The sequence below is a fragment of the Nerophis ophidion genome, linkage group LG08 (assembly GCF_033978795.1).
Source record: "Nerophis ophidion isolate RoL-2023_Sa linkage group LG08, RoL_Noph_v1.0, whole genome shotgun sequence".
Classification (NCBI taxonomy): Eukaryota; Metazoa; Chordata; class Actinopteri; order Syngnathiformes; family Syngnathidae; genus Nerophis; species Nerophis ophidion.
In genome coordinates this window covers 78,718,347-78,738,386 of record NC_084618.1, presented here as the reverse complement: position 1 = coordinate 78,738,386, position 20,040 = coordinate 78,718,347, and the positions used below count along the sequence as shown (strand labels likewise).

Sequence of the window (20,040 nt, the reverse complement as noted above, 5' to 3'; positions counted from 1 at the left end):
GATACCGCCCAAAAATGTTCATGTAGCATTTTGTGTAGCAACATTTCGTGTTGTCGGCATTTCATGTTGCAGCGTTTCATGTTGCAGCGTTTTGGGTTGAGCCATTTTAGTTTTCGTGTGCAGCGTTTTGTGCTGTTGGTGTTTAAGTTTGACGCGTTTCATGTCACGTTATTACGTGTTGCGGCGTTTCTTGGTTACGTACGCGTTTTTTATTTATTATTACCGTACGAAAAGAAAAATATCATTAATTAAGTCAGTTTAGCAGAAGAATGTGAACTCGAACATCGATACAGTTTTTCTTATTGATTGACTTGAAGTGTAGCACTGTCTCGTGTTGAATTTTCTCCTCAAAATTAAAGCGCCCAACGTGGGGCTCGAACCCACGACCCTGAGATTAAGAGTCTCATGCTCTACCGACTGAGCTAGCCGGGCCCGCGTTGTTCACCTTAATATATGATTGATACCGCGCAAAAATGTTTAAGTTTGACGCGTTTCATGTCAGGTTATTACGTGTTGCAGCGTTTCTTAGTTACATATGCGTTTTTTATTCATTATTACTGTACGAAAAGAAAAATATCATTAATTAAGTGAGTTTAGCATAAGTATGTGAACTTGAACATCGATACAGTTTTTCTTATTGATTTACTTGAAGTGTAGCACTGTCTCGTGTTGAATTTTCTTCTCAAAATTCAAGCGCCCAACATGGGGCTCGAACCCACGACCCTGAGATTAAGAGTCTCATGCTCTACCGACTGAGCTAGCCGGGGCCGCACTGAGCAGTTTTAAAATTGATTGATACCGCACAAAAATGTTCATGTAGCGTTTTGTGTTGCAACGTTTCGTGTTGTCGGCATTTCATGTTGCGTTGTTTCATGTTGCAGCGTTTTGGGTTGAGCCATTTTAGTTTTCGTGTGCAGCGTTTTGTGCTGTTGGTGTTTAAGTTTGTTGCGTTTCATGTCACGTTATTACGTGTTTCGGCGTTTCTTAGTTACATATGCATTTTTTATTTATTATTACTGTACGAAAAGAAAAATATCATTAATTAAGTGAGTTTAGCAGAAGAATGTGAACTCCAACACTGTTACAGTTTTTCTTATTGATTTACTTGAAGTGTAGCACTGTCTCGTGTTGAATTTTCTTCTCAAAATTCAAGCGCCCAACGTGGGGCTCGAACCCACGACCCTGAAATTAAGAGTCTCATGCTCTACCGACTGAGCTAGCCGGGCTCCCACTGGTTACCTTAATATATGATTGATATCGCCCAAAAATGTTCATGTAGCATTTTGTGTTGCAACGTTTCGTGTTGTTGGCATTTTGTGTTACAGTGTTTCATGATTTGGGTCGGCTATTGCATGTTGCACCATTTGGTGTCACAGCTGTTGCAACATTTCGGCTTGCAACATTTCGTGTTGTCGGCAATTCATGTTGCGTTGTTTCATGTTGCAGCGTTTTGGGTTGAGCCATTTTAGTTTTCGTGTGCAGCGTTTTTTGCTGTTGGTGTTTAAGTTTCACGCGTTTCATGTCACGTTATTACGTGTTGCGGCGTTTCTTAGTTACATATGCGTTTTTTATTTATTATTACTGTACGAAAAGAAAATTATCATTAATTAAGTGAGTTTAGCAGAAGAATGTGAACTCCAACACTGTTACAGTTTTTCTTATTGATTTACTTGAAGTGTAGCACTGTCTCGTGTTGAATTTTCTTCTCAAAATTCAAGCGCCCAACGTGGGGCTCGAACCCACGACCCTGAGATTAAGAGTCTCATGCTCTACCAACTGAGCTAGCCGGGCCCGCAGTTGTCACCTTAAAAATTGATTGATACCGCCCAAAAATGTTCATGTAGCATTTTGTGTTGCAACGTTTCGTGTTGTCGGCATTTCATGTTGCGGTGTTTCATGTTGCAGCGTTTTGGGTTGAGCCATTTTAGTTTTCGTGTGCAGCGTTTTGTGCTGTTGGTGTTTAAGTTTGTTGCGTTTCATGTCACGTTATTACGTGTTGCGGTGTTTCTTAGTTACATATGCGTTTTTTATTTATTATTACTCTACGAAAAGAAAAATTTTATTAATTAAGTGAGTTTAACAGAAGAATGTGAACTCGAACACTTAAAATTGATTGATACCCCACAAAAATGTTCATGTAGCATTTTGTGTTGCAACTTTTCGTGTTATCGGCATTTCATGTTGCAGCGTTTTGGGTTGAGCCATTTTAGTTTTCGTGTGCAGCGTTTTGTGCTGTTGGTGTTTAAGTTTGTTGCGTTTCATGTCACGTTATTACGTGTTGCGGCGTTTCTTAGTTACATATGCGTTTTTTATTTATTATTACTGTACGAAAAGAAAATGATCATTAATTAAGTGAGTTTAGCAGAAGAATGTGAACTCCAACACTGTTACAGTTTTTCTTATTGATTTACTTGAAGTGTAGCACCGTCTCGTGTTGAATTTTCTTCTCAAAATTCAAGCACCCAAAGTGGGGCTCAAACCCACGACCCTGAGATTAAGAGTCTCATGCTCTACCGACTGAGCTAGCCGGGCCCGCATTTGTCACCTTAAAAATTGATTGATACCGCACAAAAATGTTCATGTAGCATTTTGTGTTGCAACGTTTCGTGTTGTCGGCATTTCATGTTGCGGTGTTTCATGTTGCAGCGTTTTGGGTTGAGCCATTTTAGTTTTCGTGTGCAGCGTTTTGTGCTGTTGGTGTTTAAGTTTGACGCGTTCCATGTCACGTTATTACGTGTTGCGGCGTTTCTTAGTTACATACGCGTTTTTTATTTATTATTACTGTACGAAAAGAAAAATATCATTAATTAAGTGAGTTTAGCAGAAGAATGTGAACTCCAACACTGTTACAGTTTTTCTTATTGATTTACTTGAAGTGTAGCATTGTCTCGTGTTGAATTTTCTTCTCAAAAATCAAGCGCCCGACGTGGGGTTCGAACCCACGACCCTGAGATTAAGAGTCTCATGCTCTACCGACTGAGCTAGCCGGGCCCGCATTTGTCACCTTAAAAATTGATTGATACAGCACAAAAATGTTCATGTAGCATTTTGTGTTGCAACGTTTCGTGTTGATGGCATTTTGTGTTACGATGTTTCATGATTTGGGTCGGCTATTGCATGTTGCGCCATTTGGTGTCACAGCTGTTGCAACATTTCGTCTTGCAACATTTCGTGTTGTCGGCATTTCATGTTGCGTTGTTTCATGTTGGAGCGTTTTGGGTTGAGCCATTTTAGTTTTCGTGTGCAGCGTTTTGTGCTGTTGGTGTTTAAGTTTGTTGCGTTTCATGTCACGTTATTACGTGTTGCGGCGTTTCTTAGTTATATATGCATTTTTTATTGATTATTACTGTACGAATAGAAAAATATCATTAATTACCATGAATTGATTAACGTGGACCCCGACTTAAACAAGTTGAAAAACTTATTCGGGTGTTACCATTTAGTGGTCAATTGTAAGGAATATGTACTGTACTGTGCAATCTACTAATAAAAGTATCAATCAATCAAAAAAAAAATTAAGTGAGTTTAGCAGAAGAATGTGAACTCCAACACTGTTACAGTTTTTCTTATTGAAATACTTGAAGTGTAGCACTGTCTCGTGTTGAATTTTCTTCTCAAAATTCAAACGCCCAACGTGGGGCCCGAACCCACGACCCTGAGATTAAGAGTCTCATGCTCTACTGACTGAGCTAGCCGGGCACGCGTTGGTTACCTTAAAAATTGATTGATACCGCACAAAAATGTTCATGTAGCATTTTGTGTTGCAACGTTTCGTGTTGTCGGCATTTCAGGTTGCGTTGTTTCATGTTGCAGCGTTTTGGGTTGAGCCATTTTAGTTTTCGTGTCCAGCGTTTTGTGCTGTTGGTGTTTAAGTTTGTTGCGCTTCATGTCACGTTATTACGTGTTGCGGCGTTTCTTAGTTACATATGCGTTTTTTATTTATTATTACTGTACGAAAAGAAAAATATCGTTAATTAAGTGAGTTTAGCAGAAGAATGTGAACTCGAACACTTACAGTTTTTCTTATTAATTTACTTGAAGTGTAGCACTGTCTCGTGTGGAATTTTCTTCTCAAAATTCAAGCGCCCAACATGGGGCTCGAACCCACGACCCTGAGATTAAGAGTCTCATGCTCTACCGACTGAGCTAGCCAGGCCCGCATTGAGCAGTTTAAAAATTGATTGATACCGCCCACAAATGTTCATGTAGCATTTTGTGTAGCAACATTTCGTGTTGTCGGCATTTCATGTTGCAGCGTTTCATGTTGCAGCGTTTTGGGTTGAGCCATTTTAGTTTTCGTGTGCAGCGTTTTGTGCTGTTGGTGTTTAAGTTTGACGCGTTTCATGTCACGTTATTACGTGTTGCGGCGTTTCTTGGTTACGTATGCGTTTTTTATTTATTATTACCGTACGAAAAGAAAAATATCATTAATTAAGTCAGTTTAGCAGAAGAATGTGAACTCGAACATCGATACAGTTTTTCTTATTGATTTACTTGAAGTGTAGCACTGTCTCGTGTTGAATTTTCTCCTCAAAATTAAAGCGCCCAACGTGGGGCCCGAACCCACGACCCTGAGATTAAGAGTCTCATGCTCTACCGACTGAGCTAGCAGGGCCCGCATTGTGCACCTTAATATATGATTGATACCGCACAAAAATGTTCATGTAACATTTTGTGTCGCAACGCTTCGTGTTGTCGGCATTTCATGTTGCGTTGTTTCATGTTGCAGCGTTTTGGGTTGAGCCATTTTAGTTTTCGTGTGCAGCGTTTTGTGCTGTTGGTGTTTAAGTTTGTTGCGTTTCATGACACGTTATTACGTGTTGCGGCGTTTCTTAGTTACATATGCGTTTTTTATTTATTATTACTGTACGAAAAGAAAAATATCGTTAATTAAGTGAGTTTAGCAGAAGAATGTGAACTCGAACACTTACAGTTTTTCTTATTAATTGACTTGAAGTGTAGCACTGTCTCGTGTTGAATTTTCTTCTCAAAATACAAGCGCCCAACGTGGGGCTCGAACCCACGACCCTGAGATTAAGAGTCTCATGCTCTACCGACTGAGCTAGCAGGGCCCGCATTGTGCACCTTAATATATGATTGATACCGCACAAAAATGTTCATGTAACATTTTGTGTCGCAACGCTTCGTGTTGTCGGCATTTCATGTTGCGGTGTTTCATGTTGCAGCGTTTTGGGTTGAGCCATTTTAGTTTTCGTGTGCAGCGTTTTGTGCTGTTGGTGTTTAAGTTTGACGCGTTTCATGTCACGTTATTACGTGTTGCGGCGTTTCTTAGTTACATATGCGTTTTTTATTTATTATTATTGTACGAAAAGAAAAATATCATTAATTAAGTGAGTTTAGCATAAGTACGTGAACTTGAACATCGATACAGTTTTTCTTATTGATTTACTTGAAGTGTAGCACTGTCTCGTGTTGAATTTTCTTCTCAAAATTCAAGCGCCCAACGTGGGGCTCGAACCCACGACCCTGAGATTAAGAGTCTCATGCTCTACCGACTGAGCTAGCCGGGCACGCATTTGTTACCTTGAAAATTGATTGATACCGCACAAAAATGTTTAAGTTTGACGCGTTTCATGTCAGGTTATTACGTGTTGCAGCGTTTCTTAGTTACATATGCGTTTTTTATTCATTATTACTGTACGAAAAGAAAAATATCATTAATTAAGTGAGTTTAGCATAAGTACGTGAACTTGAACATCGATACAGTTTTTCTTATTGATTTACTTGAAGTGTAGCACTGTCTCGTGTTGAATTTTCTTCTCAAAATTCAAGCGCCCAACATGGGGCTCGAACCCACGACCCTGAGATTAAGAGTCTCATGCTCTACCGACTGAGCTAGCCGGGGCCGCACTGAGCAGTTTTAAAATTGATTGATACCGCACAAAAATGTTCATGTAGCATTTTGTGTTGCAACGTTTCGTGTTGTCGGCATTTCATGTTGCGTTGTTTCATGTTGCAGCGTTTGGGTTGAGCCATTTTAGTTTTCGTGTGCAGCGTTTTGTGCTGTTGGTGTTTAAGTTTGTTGCGTTTCATGTCACGTTATTACGTGTTGCGGCGTTTCTTAGTTACATATGCATTTTTTATTTATTATTACTGTACGAAAAGAAAAATATCATTAATTAAGTGAGTTTAGCAGAAGAATGTGAACTCCAACACTGTTACAGTTTTTCTTATTGATTTACTTGAAGTGTAGCACTGTCTCGTGTTGAATTTTCTTCTCAAAATTCAAGCGCCCAACGTGGGGCTCGAACCCACGACCCTGAAATTAAGAGTCTCATGCTCTACCGACTGAGCTAGCCAGGCCCGCACTGGTCACCTTAATAATTGATTGATATCGCCCAAAAATGTTCATGTAGCATTTTGTGTTGCAACGTTTCGTGTTGTTGGCATTTTGTGTTACAGTGTTTCATGATTTGGGTCGGCTATTGCATGTTGCGCCATTTGGTGTCACAGCTGTTGCAACATTTCGGCTTGCAACATTTCGTGTTGTCGGCAATTCATGTTGCGTTGTTTCATGTTGCAGCGTTTTGGGTTGAGCCTTTTTAGTTTTCGTGTGCAGCGTTTTCTGTTGTTTGTGTTTAAGTCTGACGCGTTTCATGTCACGTTATTACGTTTTGCGGCATTTCTTAGTTACATATGCGTTTTTTATTTATTATTACTGTACGAAAAGAAAAATATCATTAATTAAGTGAGTTTAGCAGAAGAATGTGAACTCGAACACTGTTACAGTTTTTCTTATTGATTTACTTGAAGTGTAGCACTGTCTCGTGTGGAATTTTCTTCTCAAAAAATCAAGCGCCCAACGTGGGGGTCGAACCCACGACCCTGAGATTAAGAGTCTCATGCGCTACCGACTGAGCTAGCCGGGCCCGGAGTTGTCACCTTAAAAATTGATTGATACCGCCCAAAAATGTTCATGTAGCATTTTGTGTTGCAACGTTTCGTGTTGTCGGCATTTCATGTTGCGGTGTTTCATGTTGCAGCGTTTTGGGTTGAGCCTTTTTAGTTTTCGTGTGCAGCGTTTTCTGTTGTTTGTGTTTAAGTCTGACGCGTTTCATGTCACGTTATTACGTTTTGCGGCATTTCTTAGTTACATATGCGTTTTTTATTTATTATTACTGTACGAAAAGAAAAATATCATTAATTAAGTGAGTTTAGCAGAAGAATGTGAACTCGAACACTGTTACAGTTTTTCTTATTGATTTACTTGAAGTGTAGCACTGTCTCGTGTGGAATTTTCTTCTCAAAAAATCAAGCGCCCAACGTGGGGCTCGAACCCACGACCCTGAGATTAAGAGTCTCATGCTCTACCGACTGAGCTAGCCGGGCCCGCATTGGTCATCTTAAATATTGTTTTGTACCGCACAAAAATGTTCATGTAGCATTTTGTGTTGCAACGTTTCGTGTTGTCGGCATTTCAGGTTGCGGTGTTTCATGTTGCAGCGTTTTGGGTTGAGCCTTTTTAGTTTTCGTGTGCAGCGTTTTCTGTTGTTTGTGTTTAAGTCTGACGCGTTTCATGTCACGTTATTACGTTTTGCGGCGTTTCTTAGTTACATATGCGTTTTTTATTTATTATTACTGTACGAAAAGAAAAATATCGTTAATTAAGTGAGTTTAGCAGAAGAATGTGAACTCGAACACTTACAGTTTTTCTTATTAATTTACTTGAAGTGTAGCACTGTCTCGTGTGGAATTTTCTTCTCAAAATTCTAGCGCCCAACGTGGGGCTCGAACCCACGACCCTGAGATTAAGAGTCTCATGCTCTACCGAGTGAGCTAGCCGGGCCTGCATTGAGCAGTTTAAAAATTGATTGATACCGCCCAAAAATGTTCATGTAGCATTTTGTGTAGCAACGTTTCGTGTTGTCGGCATTTCATGTTGCGTTGTTTCATGTTGCAGCGTTTTGGGTTGAGCCATTTTAGTTTTCGTGTGCAGCGTTTTGTGCTGTTGGTGTTTAAGTTTGTTGCGTTTCATGTCACGTTATTACGTGTTGCGGCGTTTCTTAGTTACATATGCGTTTTTTGTTTATTATTACTGTACGAAAAGAAAATTATCATTAATTAAGTGAGTTTAGCAGAAGAATGTGAACTCCAACACTGTTACAGTTTTTCTTATTGATTTACTTGAAGTGTAGCACTGTCTCGTGTTGAATTTTCTTCTCAAAATTCAAGCGCCCAACGTCGGGCTCGAACCCACGACCCTGAGATTAAGAGTCTCATGCTCTACTGACTGAGCTAGCCGGGCCCGCATTGTTCACCTATTGATTGATACCGCACAAAAATGTTCATGTAGCATTTTGTGTTGCAACGTTTCGTGTTGTCGGCATTTCATGTTGCGTTGTTTCATGTTGCAGCGTTTGGGTTGAGCCATTTTAGTTTTCGTGTGCAGCGTTTTGTGCTGTTGGTGTTTAAGTTTGTTGCGTTTCATGTCACGTTATTACGTGTTGCGGCGTTTCTTAGTTACATATGCGTTTTTTATTTATTATTACTGTACGAAAAGAAAAATATCGTTAATTAAGTGAGTTTAGCAGAAGAATGTGAACTCGAACACTTACAGTTTTTCTTATTAATTTACTTGAAGTGTAGCACTGTCTCATGTGGAATTTTCTTCTCAAAATTCAAGCGCCCAACGTGGGGCTCGAACCCACGACCCTGAGATTAAGAGTCTCATGCTCTACCGACTGAGCTAGCCGGGCCCGCATTGGTCATCTTAAATATTGTTTTGTACCGCACAAAAATGTTCATGTAGCATTTTGTGTTGCAACGTTTCGTGTTGGAGCGTTTTGGGTTGAGCCATTTTAGTTTTCGTGTGCAGCGTTTTGTGCTGTTGGTGTTTAAGTTTGACGCGTTTCATGTCACGTTATTACGTGTTGCGGCGTTTCTTAGTTACATATGCGTTTTTTATTTATTATTACTGTACGAAAAGAAAAATATCGTTAATTAAGTGAGTTTAGCAGAAGAATGTGAACTCGAACACTTACAGTTTTTCTTATTAATTTACTTGAAGTGTAGCACTGTCTCGTGTGGAATTTTCTTCTCAAAATTCAAGCGCCCAACGTGGGGCTCGAACCCACGACCCTGAGATTAAGAGTCTCATGCTCTACCGACTGAGCTAGCCTGGCCCGCATTTGTCAACTTAAAAATTGATTGATACCGCACAAAAATGTTCATGTAGCATTTTGTGTTGCAACGTTTCGTGTTGATGGCATTTTGTGTTACGATGTTTCGTGATTTGGGTCGGCTATTGCATGTTGCACCATTTGGTGTCACAGCTGTTGCAACATTTCGTCTTGCAACATTTCGTGTTGTCGGCATTTCATGTTGCGTTGTTTCATGTTGGAGCGTTTTTTGCTGTTGGTGTTTAAGTTTGACGCGTTTCATGTCACGTTATTACGTGTTGCGGCGTTTCTTAGTTACATATGCGTTTTTTTTTTTAATTATTACTGTACGAAAAGAAAAATATCATTAATTAAGTGAGTTTAGCAGAAGAATGTGAACTCGAACACTGTTACAGTTTTTCTTATTGACTTGAAGTGTAGCACTGTCTCGTGTTGAATTTTCTTCTCAAAATTCAAGCGCCCAACGTGGGGCTCGAACCCACGACCCTGAGATTAAGAGTCTCATGCTCTACCGACTGAGATAGCCGGGCCCGCATTTGTCACCTTAAAAATTGATTGATACCGCACAAAAATGTTCATGTAGCATTTTGTGTTGCAACGTTTCGTGTTGTCGGCATTTCATGTTGCGGTGTTTCATGTTGCAGCGTTTTGGGTTGAGCCTTTTTAGTTTTTGTGTGCAGCGTTTTGTGTTGTTGGTGTTTAAGTCTGACGCGTTTCATGTCACGTTATTACGTTTTGCGGCGTTTCTTAGTTACACATGCGTTTTTTATTTATTATTACTGTACGAAAAGAAAAATATCATTAATTAAGTGAGTTTAGCAGAAGAATGTGAACTCGAACACTTACAGTTTTTCTTATTGATTTACTTGAAGTGTAGCACTGTCTTGTGTTGAATTTTCTTCTCAAAACTCAAGCGCCCAACGTGGGGCTCGAACCCACGACCCTGAGATTAAGAGTCTCATGCTCTACCGACTGAGCTAGCCGGGCCCGCATTGTTCACCTTAAAAATTGATTGATACCGCACAAAAATGTTCATGTAGCATTTTGTGTTGCAACGTTTCGTGTTGTCGGCATTTCATGTTGCGGTGTTTCATGTTGCAGCGTTTTGGGTTGAGCCATTCTAGTTTTCGGGTGCAGCGTTTTGTGCTGTTGGTGTTTAAGTTTGTTGCGTTTCATGTCACGTTACTACGTGTTGCGGCGTTTCTTAGTTATATATGCATTTTTTATTTATTATTACTGTACGAGAAGAAAAATAATGATTAATTAAGTGAGTTTAGCAGAAGAATGTGAACTCGAACACTTACAGTTTTTCTTATTGATTTACTTGAAGTGTAGCACTGTCTCGTGTGGAATTTTCTTCTCAAAATTGAAGCACCCAACGTGGGGCTCGAACCCACAACCCTGAGATTAAGAATCTCATGCTCTACCGACTGAGCTAGCCGGTCCCGCATTGGTCACCTTGAAAATTGACTGATACCGCACAAAAATGTTCATGTAGCATTTTGTGTCGCAACATTTCGTGTTGTTGGCATTTTGTGTTACAGTGTTTCATGATTTGGGTCGCGCTATTGCATGTTGCACCATTTGGTGTCACAGCTGTTGCAACATTTCTGCTTGCAACATTTCGTGTTGTCGGCAATTCATGTTGCGTTGTTTCATGTTGCAGCGTTTTGGGTTGAGCCATTTTAGTTTTCGTATGCAGCGTTTTGTTCTGTTGGTGTTTAAGTTTGTTGCGTTTCATGTCACGTTATTACGTGTTGCGGCGTTTCTTAGTTACATATGCGTTTTTTTTTTTAATTATTACTGTACGAAAAGAAAAATATAATTAATTAAGTGAGTTTAGCAGAAGAATGTGAACTCGAACATTGTTACAATATTTATTTTTGATTTACTTGGTGTGTATCACTGTCTTGTGTTGAGTTTTCTACGCAAAATTCTACCAACCAGCATGGGGCTCAAACCCACGACCCTGAGATTAAGAGTCTCATGCTCTACTGACTGAGCTAGCCGGACCTAAATTGTTCGGAAATGTTCATGTAGCAATTTGTGTTACAACGTTTCGTGTTGATGTCGTTTTGTGTTACAATGTTTCTCAATTTGGGTCGCAATATTTCATGTTGCTTTGTTGGGTGTCGCAGCTGTTGCAGGCTTTTGTTTTGCAACGTTCGGTGCCGCGACAATTCGTGTTGTCGACATTTCATATTGTGTTGTTGCATGTTGCAACGTTCTGGGTCGAGCCATTTTAGTTTTCGGGTGCGGCCTTTTAAGCTCCACTTGCAGATATAGCGACCAACTGGAGTTACTGACAGTGGTAAGCCTATGTGGTGATATCCTTTACACACTGATGTCGCTTTTTGATCCAGTACCGCCTGCGGGATCAAAAGGTCCGTAATATCATCGCTTACCTGCAGTAATTTCTCTAGATTCTCTAAAACTTCTGATGATATTACGGACTTTAGATGGTGAAATCCCTAAATTCCTTGCAATTCCTTCTTTTTTGCCGGTTGTGCCAGCTTTTTTTAAACATGTTGCCGCCAAACCGCGGCGCAACACGTTGGTCATCTCGCCGCCAGCGCAGAACAGCAAGCCGTCCATTGAGGTCTAATTGATCGCCGGGAAAGGAATGTTGGGAAGAAATGGAGCCAATAATGGCAAGAGAAACCATTTTGTCTCCCTCCCATTACACGCTAAGAACGTTCCTGTTTAGTTTAGCGCAAACGCCGCACTTGTTCTTATCGGGACAAATAACTTTTTGATGATGTTCAAAGCGCGCGGCGACGTCTTGATGGCGGACTTGGCGAAGGTCCCAATTATGCAGAGAGAATGTTCTCCACTGAAGCAAATTAGGTGTAGTTTGGTCGGAGCTTGTCACACTGAAAGTAATAAAGCTGTTTCATAATAATAACAATATGTGCAGCTGGCCCGCTCATAAATCACGACGTGGCGCCGTCAAAGTGTATCCGTGTAACGTTGACCCCAATCAGGACCTCGCCGCAATTCTTTGATTCGTTCCTGAGCTTTTGGACAAGATTTGCAGTTTTAACACAAACACTTTAGAGCCTGCCGGGTCTGCACAATCCCCTCAGGATAAATCCACGCGGGCATTGAGCATTTCCCACCGATACAAGTTGCAATTGAATTTTATCAGATTAATTTTGTCAAGAACAAATGTGCATGAATATAGAAAAGGTGGAACTATGGAGATTATTAGCCTCACTTCTGTTCTTTGCACTAATGGGAAATCGAAATATCTTAAAATTTCAGTGAAATGTGCCGCTCAACCTATTGTATTACGGAACCATATCTTATTAGCTTTTAAATATCCATTTTCTACCGCTTATTCCCTTTTGGGGTCGCGGAGGGCGCTGGCACCAATCTCAGCTACAATCGGGCGGAAGGCGGGGTACATCCTGGACAAGTCGCCACCTCATCGCAGGGCCAACACAGATAGACAGACAACATTCACACTCACATTCACACACTAGGGACCATTTAGTGTTGCCAATCAACCTATCCCCAGGTGCATGTCTTTGGAGGTGGGAGGAAGCCGGAGTACCCGGAGGGAACCCACGCATTCACGGGGAGAACATGCAAACTCCACACAGAAAGATCCCGAGCTTGGATTTGAACCCAGGACTGCAGGAACTTCTTATTGTGAGGCAGACACAATAACCCCTCTGCCACCGTGAAGCCCAGCCTTAAAATGTTTTATTTTATATGATATATTATATAAATAATTTAGAATATTTATAATGAATACATTGTCCATATTTTGAACACAATAAACATATCTCTGATAGAGGCATCCACTGCCATACCACGCTTCAAAGTTTGCAGCTTCACTTTATCATATATATATATATATATATATATATATATATATATATATATATATATATATATATATATATATATATATATATATATACAGTATATATACACACACATACATACACACACACTTATATAAATATGGATTATATAAATTTTGTAGTTTTCTCTACAATTACAAATCATGAGTACTTTTTTTTGATTATCTATTTTGGACACAACAAACCAGAAGTAGGGTATACTACACAATACATATTGTTTTGTTTATTTCGGATGCAACAAAACAATAGTGTATGTATGTATGTGTGTATATATATATATATTAGGGCTGTTTTAACTATTAAACAAACCAAAAATATGACTTATTTTATCTTTGTGAAAACATTGGACACAGTGTGTTGTCCAGCTTATGAGATGCGATGCAAGTGTAAGCCACTGTGACAATATTTTTCTTTTTTTAATTTTTTTTATAAATGTCTAATGATAATGTCAATGAGGGTTTTTAAATCACTGATATGCTGAAATTATAACTAATATTGATACTGTTGTTGATAATATTCATTTTGGTTTCACTACTTTTGGTTTGTTCTGTGTGGTGTTTGTGTCTCCTCTCAATTGCTCTGTTTATTGCAGTTCTGAGTGTTGCTGGCTCAGCTTTGCTTTTGGAATTGGATTGCATTGTTATGGTATTGCTGTGTAGTGGTATGTTGGATTGATAAAAAAAAATAAAATAAAAAAAATTAAATTAAAAATTTTAAAAATGAGAATCGATTATGAATTGCACAACGTATTCGATTCGATTTGTATTGGAATACATTTTTTCCCACATCCCTGATATGTATATTATGTAGTTTATATATAAATATATATATACACAAAGTATATATATATATAAAAATATATGTAGTTTATATACACATATATATATATGTATATATATAAATACTACATAATCCACATATATATACACATATATATATATATAAATACTACATAATCCACATATATATATATATATATATTTATACACACACACACACTCTACTATTAACGTAATGAGCACTATAAAGATATATATATATTATATATATATATATGGATTATATCCTGCGCTGAGGTGGCGACTTGTCCAGGGTGTACTCTGCCTTCCGCCCGAAGGCAGCTGAGATAGGCTCCAGCACCCCCCGCAACCCAGAAGGGAATACGCGGTAGACAATGGATGGATATTATATAATAAAATTAAAAAAGTCATTTTGTAGTATCCAAAATAATGAAATACGTATTGTGTAGTATACTCTAGGCTTAAAAATTATCAGTACTTTTGGTTTGGTGTGTCTAAAAAAAAAAAATTCAAAAAATAAAATAAAATAAAAGAATTTGTAGTGCCCTCTAAAATTAAAAATTGATGAGTATTTTTGGTTTGTTTTGTCTAAAATAAAAAACAAACAAAAAATAGAATAAATAGAAATTAAACACACACACGTATATATATATATATATATATACACACGTTTGTTATTTTCTATTTATTCTATTTTCAGTTTTTTTTCAATCAATTTTATTTTTTATGTATATATATATATATATATTATATTTATATATATATATGTATGTTATTTTCTATATATTTTATTTTCTGTTTTTTTTATTTTAGACATAATAAACCAAAAATACTCATAATTTTTAATTGTAGAGTGACACACTGCACAATTAAGATAAAATCATATATGCACTTTAGGAAGCTTTAAGTTTTTCAAATTATAAAAAATGTTTGCATTGTAGTGCAGCCAGTCATTAATAGACAAAAGAAAAAGAAAATCCTGCACAGACCTTTCTTCAACATGACCACACACATGCTCTTGCCTTCCCGACACAAACCTCTCACCGCTAGAGCAAATAATAATTCACACATTTCCTACTTTTATGGCCTCGTGCACAGCAGTTCCCTGATTGCAGGCCAGAAACACCGCATTAGTCTTCAACAACAGACATCATCATCATCATCGCGGTCCTTTCGAAAAGGCAGAGGCCTGACTAGGAAGTGCAGAGTTTAGCATAATAATTCCATTCTACAGCAAAGTGCAGCGAGCAGTTTGGACACAGGCCACAGCGATAAAAGCCCGCTGGATGCGTGCTGGGCCACGCTTCCAGCGGCGAGATAAAACGCGTCCCGACGAGCCGTGCCAGAATGCAAAGCAGGCCATCTGATAGCGAGCAGGCGGAGCAGAAGGCAGCAAGGAGGCATGCGTCTGGGTGGGTTTGTCGGGGGGAGGCGGGGGGTGGGACGACAAAAGGGTTCTTGCTCGACGCCATTCAGGGACAATTTGTAAGGCCGGCTGTTGAAGTCGGGCCAAAGAGTGGCGAACAGCTGGAGCCCCGCCGTGATTGATCAGCGTGGGCCTCCGAGAACTTCATCGGGATATGAATGAAGACAAAAGCGCGACAACATTGAGCGAGTGTTTAGCGCTCGGGCCATTAAGTGGCGACAGCGGGCCGACGCCCTTGGAGGTCAGTGCCTCCTGGCAATTAGCATTTTTACCGCCAAATGATCGAGTTCGGAAAAAACTCTGAGGTGTTTCCCTCAGCAAATAAAGCAAATTGGAGTTGAAGGTTTGAGCCATAAGCAGGGGCGGCGCAATCCTTTCAAATACAAAGGCTGCGATTGACCTTTTAGGTCAGTAGGTGGCGACACCATTTATACATAATCCATATATATATATATATATATATATATATATATATATATATATATATGGATTATATAGTTTTCTCTACAAATAAAAATCATGATTACCTTTGTTTTTTTGCGTACAAAAAAAAATATTAAAAATTACGGTAAGTAGTATACTCTACAATTAAAAATGTCAAATACTTTTGGTTTGTTGTGGCCGGGAAAAAAAAGAAATTACATACTTTATGTGATGAGTATTATTGGTTTGTTGCATCTGAAATAAATAAATAAAAAAAAAAAATAAAATAAAAAAAAAATATATATATATATATATATATATAAACTAAATACATACAAACAACCATTTCAAATACAAAGGCTGCGATTTACCTTTTAGGCCAGTAAAGGTGACACCATTTTGTAAGGAAACGTCAATTTTAATTTATACATATTTAATTTATCATAATGCAACTTACTCTATTAGCAATAACAAATAATCTGTGTTTGTATTTATCTTATATTCGTCCACATACATACTACTAAGACTAATTCATTTAGTAAGGGTGTCCCGATAAAACATTTTTACTTCCGACATATTGGAGCCTTGAGTATTGGCCGATGCCGATATTGATCTGCAAGGATATTAGGGGGTGTCAAAAAAAAAAAAAAAAAATTCTAAATAATCGCGATTGTTATTTGTAATGATTCCTAATCGATTCAAAAAAATGTAATACAAAATTACATTATTTTTTTTTTACTTGATTTAATGTTTTGGTAGGATTGTATTCAACAAAACCATTTTTTTAAGTAATATAAATAATTATCAGAGTTGTTTTTCTATTTTATGAAGGAGAGTAGTCGTTCATCATAGAACTGCCACCCAATGTTATTATAAAAAGTATTGATTTTGAATAGAGTATCGATTCTGAATCGAATAATTACCCCCAAGAATTGAATCGAATCAAACGGTGTGGTGCCCAAAGATTCAGAACTGTGGAATTTTAAAAATATTTCCACTATTTTATTCTGTTATGGACTTATGCTGTTTTATGCGATTACTGTGATCTTGTTTGTGGTGTGCAAAATGGATATTTTTATGTTTTGTTTTATTATAGCTTTTATTTCTTAATACATAGTGTTCAATACAAAGTTTTTTTTATAACTGTTTGGCTGCGTATCAAACTGTTTTGCTCTGTGAGATATTCCGAATAAGTGTTTGATGAGCATTCCTCAACTTTATCAGTATTTATTGCCTTCTTTCCCAACTTCTTTGTCACGTTGCTTGCATCAAATTCTAAAGTTAATGATTATTTGCCGAAAAATAAAAAAACTATCAGTTTGAACATCAAACATGCCTTCGTAGCATATTCAACTGAATATGGGTTGAAAAGGATTTGCAAATCATTGTATTCCGTTTATATTTACATCTAACACAATTTCCCAACTCATATGGAAACGGGGTTTGTAATATGTTCAATATTTACCCTATGTTCCAGTTTGTTCCTACTTCCGGATACAAAACACAAGTGTGTTTTAGTCATAGCAGACTCAGTAGCAAACAACCGAGCTGACTATTTTTGGACAAATGAGGGTTCACAACTTTATCTTTTTGAAGCTGAATATACGGAGGATGAACTACTGCTTCTAGAAGCGAGCAAAAAGGAAGAACGGAACGTTGGAGCAGACAGAAGCCGAGAGAATGAGGTGAAAAATTGAAGCTGAAGAATGTGTAAGGTGAAGCCATGCTATTTTTACATAAATGGAGTGCTTACCCAAATAAACCGGGAAAATTGTCCCCGGCCTGCTGAACCAAACGCACAACTGTCCATCGAGTGAGTCTTTATATCGATCATGTCATGTGTGTCATAAAATACAGTGCATACACTTTCTGGCTAGCTCTGTACAAACAAAACATGAAATGTGGGCTAATACTTTATAGATACTGTAATAAGATTGTTCATGTTTTTCAGTCAGTACAAAAATGGTGTCTAATCGCAGTGTTTTGCCTTATAATCCCAAACACATTTCCTGCTGACGGACAAGCCAGCTTATCTATGGCCATAGTTATTTTTTACGCCAATGTGTTACTATGCTAGAACAATAGTTCCTCAGTGTTTGCTTTTACAATAACAATGTTGGTTCTTATACAGGTTACGGAACGTAAATGAAGTATTGGTGACAGTTTTTGAATGTAAAGTGATTGTAAAGTGATTTAAAGGTAAAATTGATTGCTCCCATTAGCTGCATTGCTAGCCACCTAGAACAAGCCGATGTTTACATGCTGGAAAATATATATATATATATATATATGTATATTTATATATTTGGGATGCACCGAATAATCGGTAACCGAATATATTCGGCCGAATATGGCAAAAAAAAGCCACATTCGGCCTTCGGTTGAATGAGTTAAAAGCAAGGCCAAATAGTGGCATGTGACGCAATGAACCAACGTGCAGGGACGCGGTGACTTATTTCTTGTATTGTTTCAAGCTAGTTTAGCGGCTAGCTTAGCAATTAGCTTGCCTGCTTCAGCTTGATTTTCCTGTTTGTAACATGCTTACCTTCTTCTAGTGACCTGTAAAAATCGTAGTTAAGTTGCCGCAACGGAGGACTATTTGGCGTAGGGAGTGTATTGAGATAAACAGTCAGCCGCGGTTCGCAGCTGAGTGTGAAGCGACTGGGATGAGAATCGGCACCTCCAAGTCAAAGTCCATGGTTCTCGCCCGGGAAAGGGTGGAGTGCCATCTCCAGGTTGGGGAGGAGATCTTGCCCCAAGTGGAGGAGTTCAAGTACCTCGGAGTCTTGTTCACGAGTGAGGGAGGAACAGATCGTGAGATCGACAGGCGGATCGGTGCGGCGTCTTCAGTAATGCGGACGTTGTACCGATCCGTTGTGGTGAAGAAGGAGCTGAGCCGGAAGGCAAAGCTCTCAATTTACCGGTCGATCTACGTTCCCATCCTCACCTATGGTCATGAGCTTTGGGTCATGACCGAAAGGATAAGATCACGGGTACAAGCGGCCCAAATGAGTTTCCTCCGCTGTGTGGCGGGTCTCTCCCTTAGAGATAGGGTGAGAAGCTCTGCCATCCGGGAGGAACTCAAAGTAAAGCCGCTGCTCCTCCACATCAAGAGGAGCCAGATGAGGTGGTTCGGGCATCTGGTCAGGATGCCACCCGAACGCCTCCCTAGGGAGGTGTTTAGGGCACGTCCAACTGGTAGGAGGCCACGGGGAAGACCCAGGACACGTTGAGAAGACTATGTCTCCCGGCTGGTCTGGGAACGCCTCGGGATCCCCCGGGAGGAGCTGGACTAAGTGGCTAGGGAGAGGAGAGTCTTGGCCTCACTGCTTAGGCTGCTGCCCCCGCGACCCGACCTCGGATAAGCGGAAAAAAATGGATGAATGGAGTTAGCCACTAGCAACCTGTGTGGTAGCTCATCCTTATAAAAATAGGCTTAAAACGTTTAAAAAAGTATATTTTTGTAATGAACTGATGATTCATTGACACCGATATCATCGTTACTTGCTCCAAAATGTCAAATATGCAGAAAGTTTGTCGTGGCCTCTTTGCTTAATCAAAGCACACCGCAGTTTGTCACGCTAATGGCGGCCGTAATAACCACAACAGAGTTTTGCCTGCGCGCTCGTCACAGGGTTGTGCGGGCGCGCCGACCCACGCGCCGCGCCGTCCGACACGGGTCAGCGAAGACGCGGCAAGGTGGCGGCCCACCTACGACCCGCGCACTTACTGGGTTGACTGGCTTTTAGAGCCACACCTGAGACGTCGTCGTCGTGGTCATAAAACAATTACAGCACACCAAACTCAACACATAATTGTTTCTTTACATGCCTATTGATTATGCGTCCTCATGTTTTATCAACGTAACGCGGGATCCCCCCACATCTGTTTCACGGACATGAATGGCTGACCTATTTAACGGCCGCATTATTGATGTCACGTCTTGTGATCATGTTTTATTTAGTTATGTTCTGTTACTTCAAGACTCCATTAGTTCCTGTTTTGTTTTTCACCCCCTTGTTTTGTCACCATTAGTTTCACCTGTCTCACGTGTTGGACTCATGCACCTGTTTGAATTACGTCATTATTATTTAAGCCTGGTTTTTCAGTTGGTCGTTCTGACGTCATCACCCTGTTTATGACCACTCTGTTTCATGCCTATGTAGTGAGTCTTATTCTGCGTTGTGTGTTTGTTTTTTAATTAAAGACACTCCACCATTACGTCGTTTCATCATTAATTGGCCACCTGTGTTGGAAACACGAAACACATACACAGGTCTCTACTTTCTGGCGGAGTGATACCTTCTCACCAAAAGTCCGAAAGAAGAGAAAATAAACAACATTCATTCGTATAAAAATAATTCAAATTACATTAACAA

The 20,040-nt window shown here is 39.3% G+C and overlaps 21 non-coding genes across 21 annotated transcripts; all 21 read right to left on the bottom strand.

Annotated features, from left to right (window-relative positions):
* Positions 1-359: 359 nt before the first annotated feature.
* Positions 360-432, bottom strand: trnak-cuu (transfer RNA lysine (anticodon CUU)). The gene has a single exon. It is a non-coding gene; the product is annotated as a tRNA-Lys (tRNA).
* Positions 433-694: 262 nt separating this feature from the next.
* Positions 695-768, bottom strand: trnak-cuu (transfer RNA lysine (anticodon CUU)). Its single transcript has one exon. It is a non-coding gene; the product is annotated as a tRNA-Lys (tRNA).
* A 385-nt stretch (positions 769-1,153) lies between these two features.
* On the bottom strand, positions 1,154-1,226 carry trnak-cuu (transfer RNA lysine (anticodon CUU)). Its single transcript has one exon. It is a non-coding gene; the product is annotated as a tRNA-Lys (tRNA).
* A 492-nt stretch (positions 1,227-1,718) lies between these two features.
* On the bottom strand, positions 1,719-1,791 carry trnak-cuu (transfer RNA lysine (anticodon CUU)). The gene has a single exon. It is a non-coding gene; the product is annotated as a tRNA-Lys (tRNA).
* Positions 1,792-2,459: 668 nt separating this feature from the next.
* trnak-cuu (transfer RNA lysine (anticodon CUU)) lies at positions 2,460-2,532 on the bottom strand. The gene has a single exon. It is a non-coding gene; the product is annotated as a tRNA-Lys (tRNA).
* A 386-nt stretch (positions 2,533-2,918) lies between these two features.
* On the bottom strand, positions 2,919-2,991 carry trnak-cuu (transfer RNA lysine (anticodon CUU)). The gene has a single exon. It is a non-coding gene; the product is annotated as a tRNA-Lys (tRNA).
* Positions 2,992-3,626: 635 nt separating this feature from the next.
* On the bottom strand, positions 3,627-3,699 carry trnak-cuu (transfer RNA lysine (anticodon CUU)). Its single transcript has one exon. It is a non-coding gene; the product is annotated as a tRNA-Lys (tRNA).
* Positions 3,700-4,083: 384 nt separating this feature from the next.
* Positions 4,084-4,156, bottom strand: trnak-cuu (transfer RNA lysine (anticodon CUU)). The gene has a single exon. It is a non-coding gene; the product is annotated as a tRNA-Lys (tRNA).
* Positions 4,157-4,542: 386 nt separating this feature from the next.
* Positions 4,543-4,615, bottom strand: trnak-cuu (transfer RNA lysine (anticodon CUU)). The gene has a single exon. It is a non-coding gene; the product is annotated as a tRNA-Lys (tRNA).
* Positions 4,616-4,999: 384 nt separating this feature from the next.
* trnak-cuu (transfer RNA lysine (anticodon CUU)) lies at positions 5,000-5,072 on the bottom strand. Its single transcript has one exon. It is a non-coding gene; the product is annotated as a tRNA-Lys (tRNA).
* Positions 5,073-5,458: 386 nt separating this feature from the next.
* On the bottom strand, positions 5,459-5,531 carry trnak-cuu (transfer RNA lysine (anticodon CUU)). The gene has a single exon. It is a non-coding gene; the product is annotated as a tRNA-Lys (tRNA).
* Positions 5,532-5,793: 262 nt separating this feature from the next.
* On the bottom strand, positions 5,794-5,867 carry trnak-cuu (transfer RNA lysine (anticodon CUU)). Its single transcript has one exon. It is a non-coding gene; the product is annotated as a tRNA-Lys (tRNA).
* Positions 5,868-6,251: 384 nt separating this feature from the next.
* On the bottom strand, positions 6,252-6,324 carry trnak-cuu (transfer RNA lysine (anticodon CUU)). The gene has a single exon. It is a non-coding gene; the product is annotated as a tRNA-Lys (tRNA).
* Positions 6,325-6,817: 493 nt separating this feature from the next.
* On the bottom strand, positions 6,818-6,890 carry trnak-cuu (transfer RNA lysine (anticodon CUU)). Its single transcript has one exon. It is a non-coding gene; the product is annotated as a tRNA-Lys (tRNA).
* A 387-nt stretch (positions 6,891-7,277) lies between these two features.
* Positions 7,278-7,350, bottom strand: trnak-cuu (transfer RNA lysine (anticodon CUU)). The gene has a single exon. It is a non-coding gene; the product is annotated as a tRNA-Lys (tRNA).
* Positions 7,351-7,734: 384 nt separating this feature from the next.
* On the bottom strand, positions 7,735-7,807 carry trnak-cuu (transfer RNA lysine (anticodon CUU)). Its single transcript has one exon. It is a non-coding gene; the product is annotated as a tRNA-Lys (tRNA).
* An 837-nt stretch (positions 7,808-8,644) lies between these two features.
* Positions 8,645-8,717, bottom strand: trnak-cuu (transfer RNA lysine (anticodon CUU)). Its single transcript has one exon. It is a non-coding gene; the product is annotated as a tRNA-Lys (tRNA).
* Positions 8,718-9,070: 353 nt separating this feature from the next.
* trnak-cuu (transfer RNA lysine (anticodon CUU)) lies at positions 9,071-9,143 on the bottom strand. Its single transcript has one exon. It is a non-coding gene; the product is annotated as a tRNA-Lys (tRNA).
* A 454-nt stretch (positions 9,144-9,597) lies between these two features.
* Positions 9,598-9,670, bottom strand: trnak-cuu (transfer RNA lysine (anticodon CUU)). Its single transcript has one exon. It is a non-coding gene; the product is annotated as a tRNA-Lys (tRNA).
* A 384-nt stretch (positions 9,671-10,054) lies between these two features.
* Positions 10,055-10,127, bottom strand: trnak-cuu (transfer RNA lysine (anticodon CUU)). Its single transcript has one exon. It is a non-coding gene; the product is annotated as a tRNA-Lys (tRNA).
* Positions 10,128-10,507: 380 nt separating this feature from the next.
* Positions 10,508-10,585, bottom strand: trnak-cuu (transfer RNA lysine (anticodon CUU)). The gene has a single exon. It is a non-coding gene; the product is annotated as a tRNA-Lys (tRNA).
* Between the last annotated feature and the right edge of the window lie 9,455 nt (positions 10,586-20,040).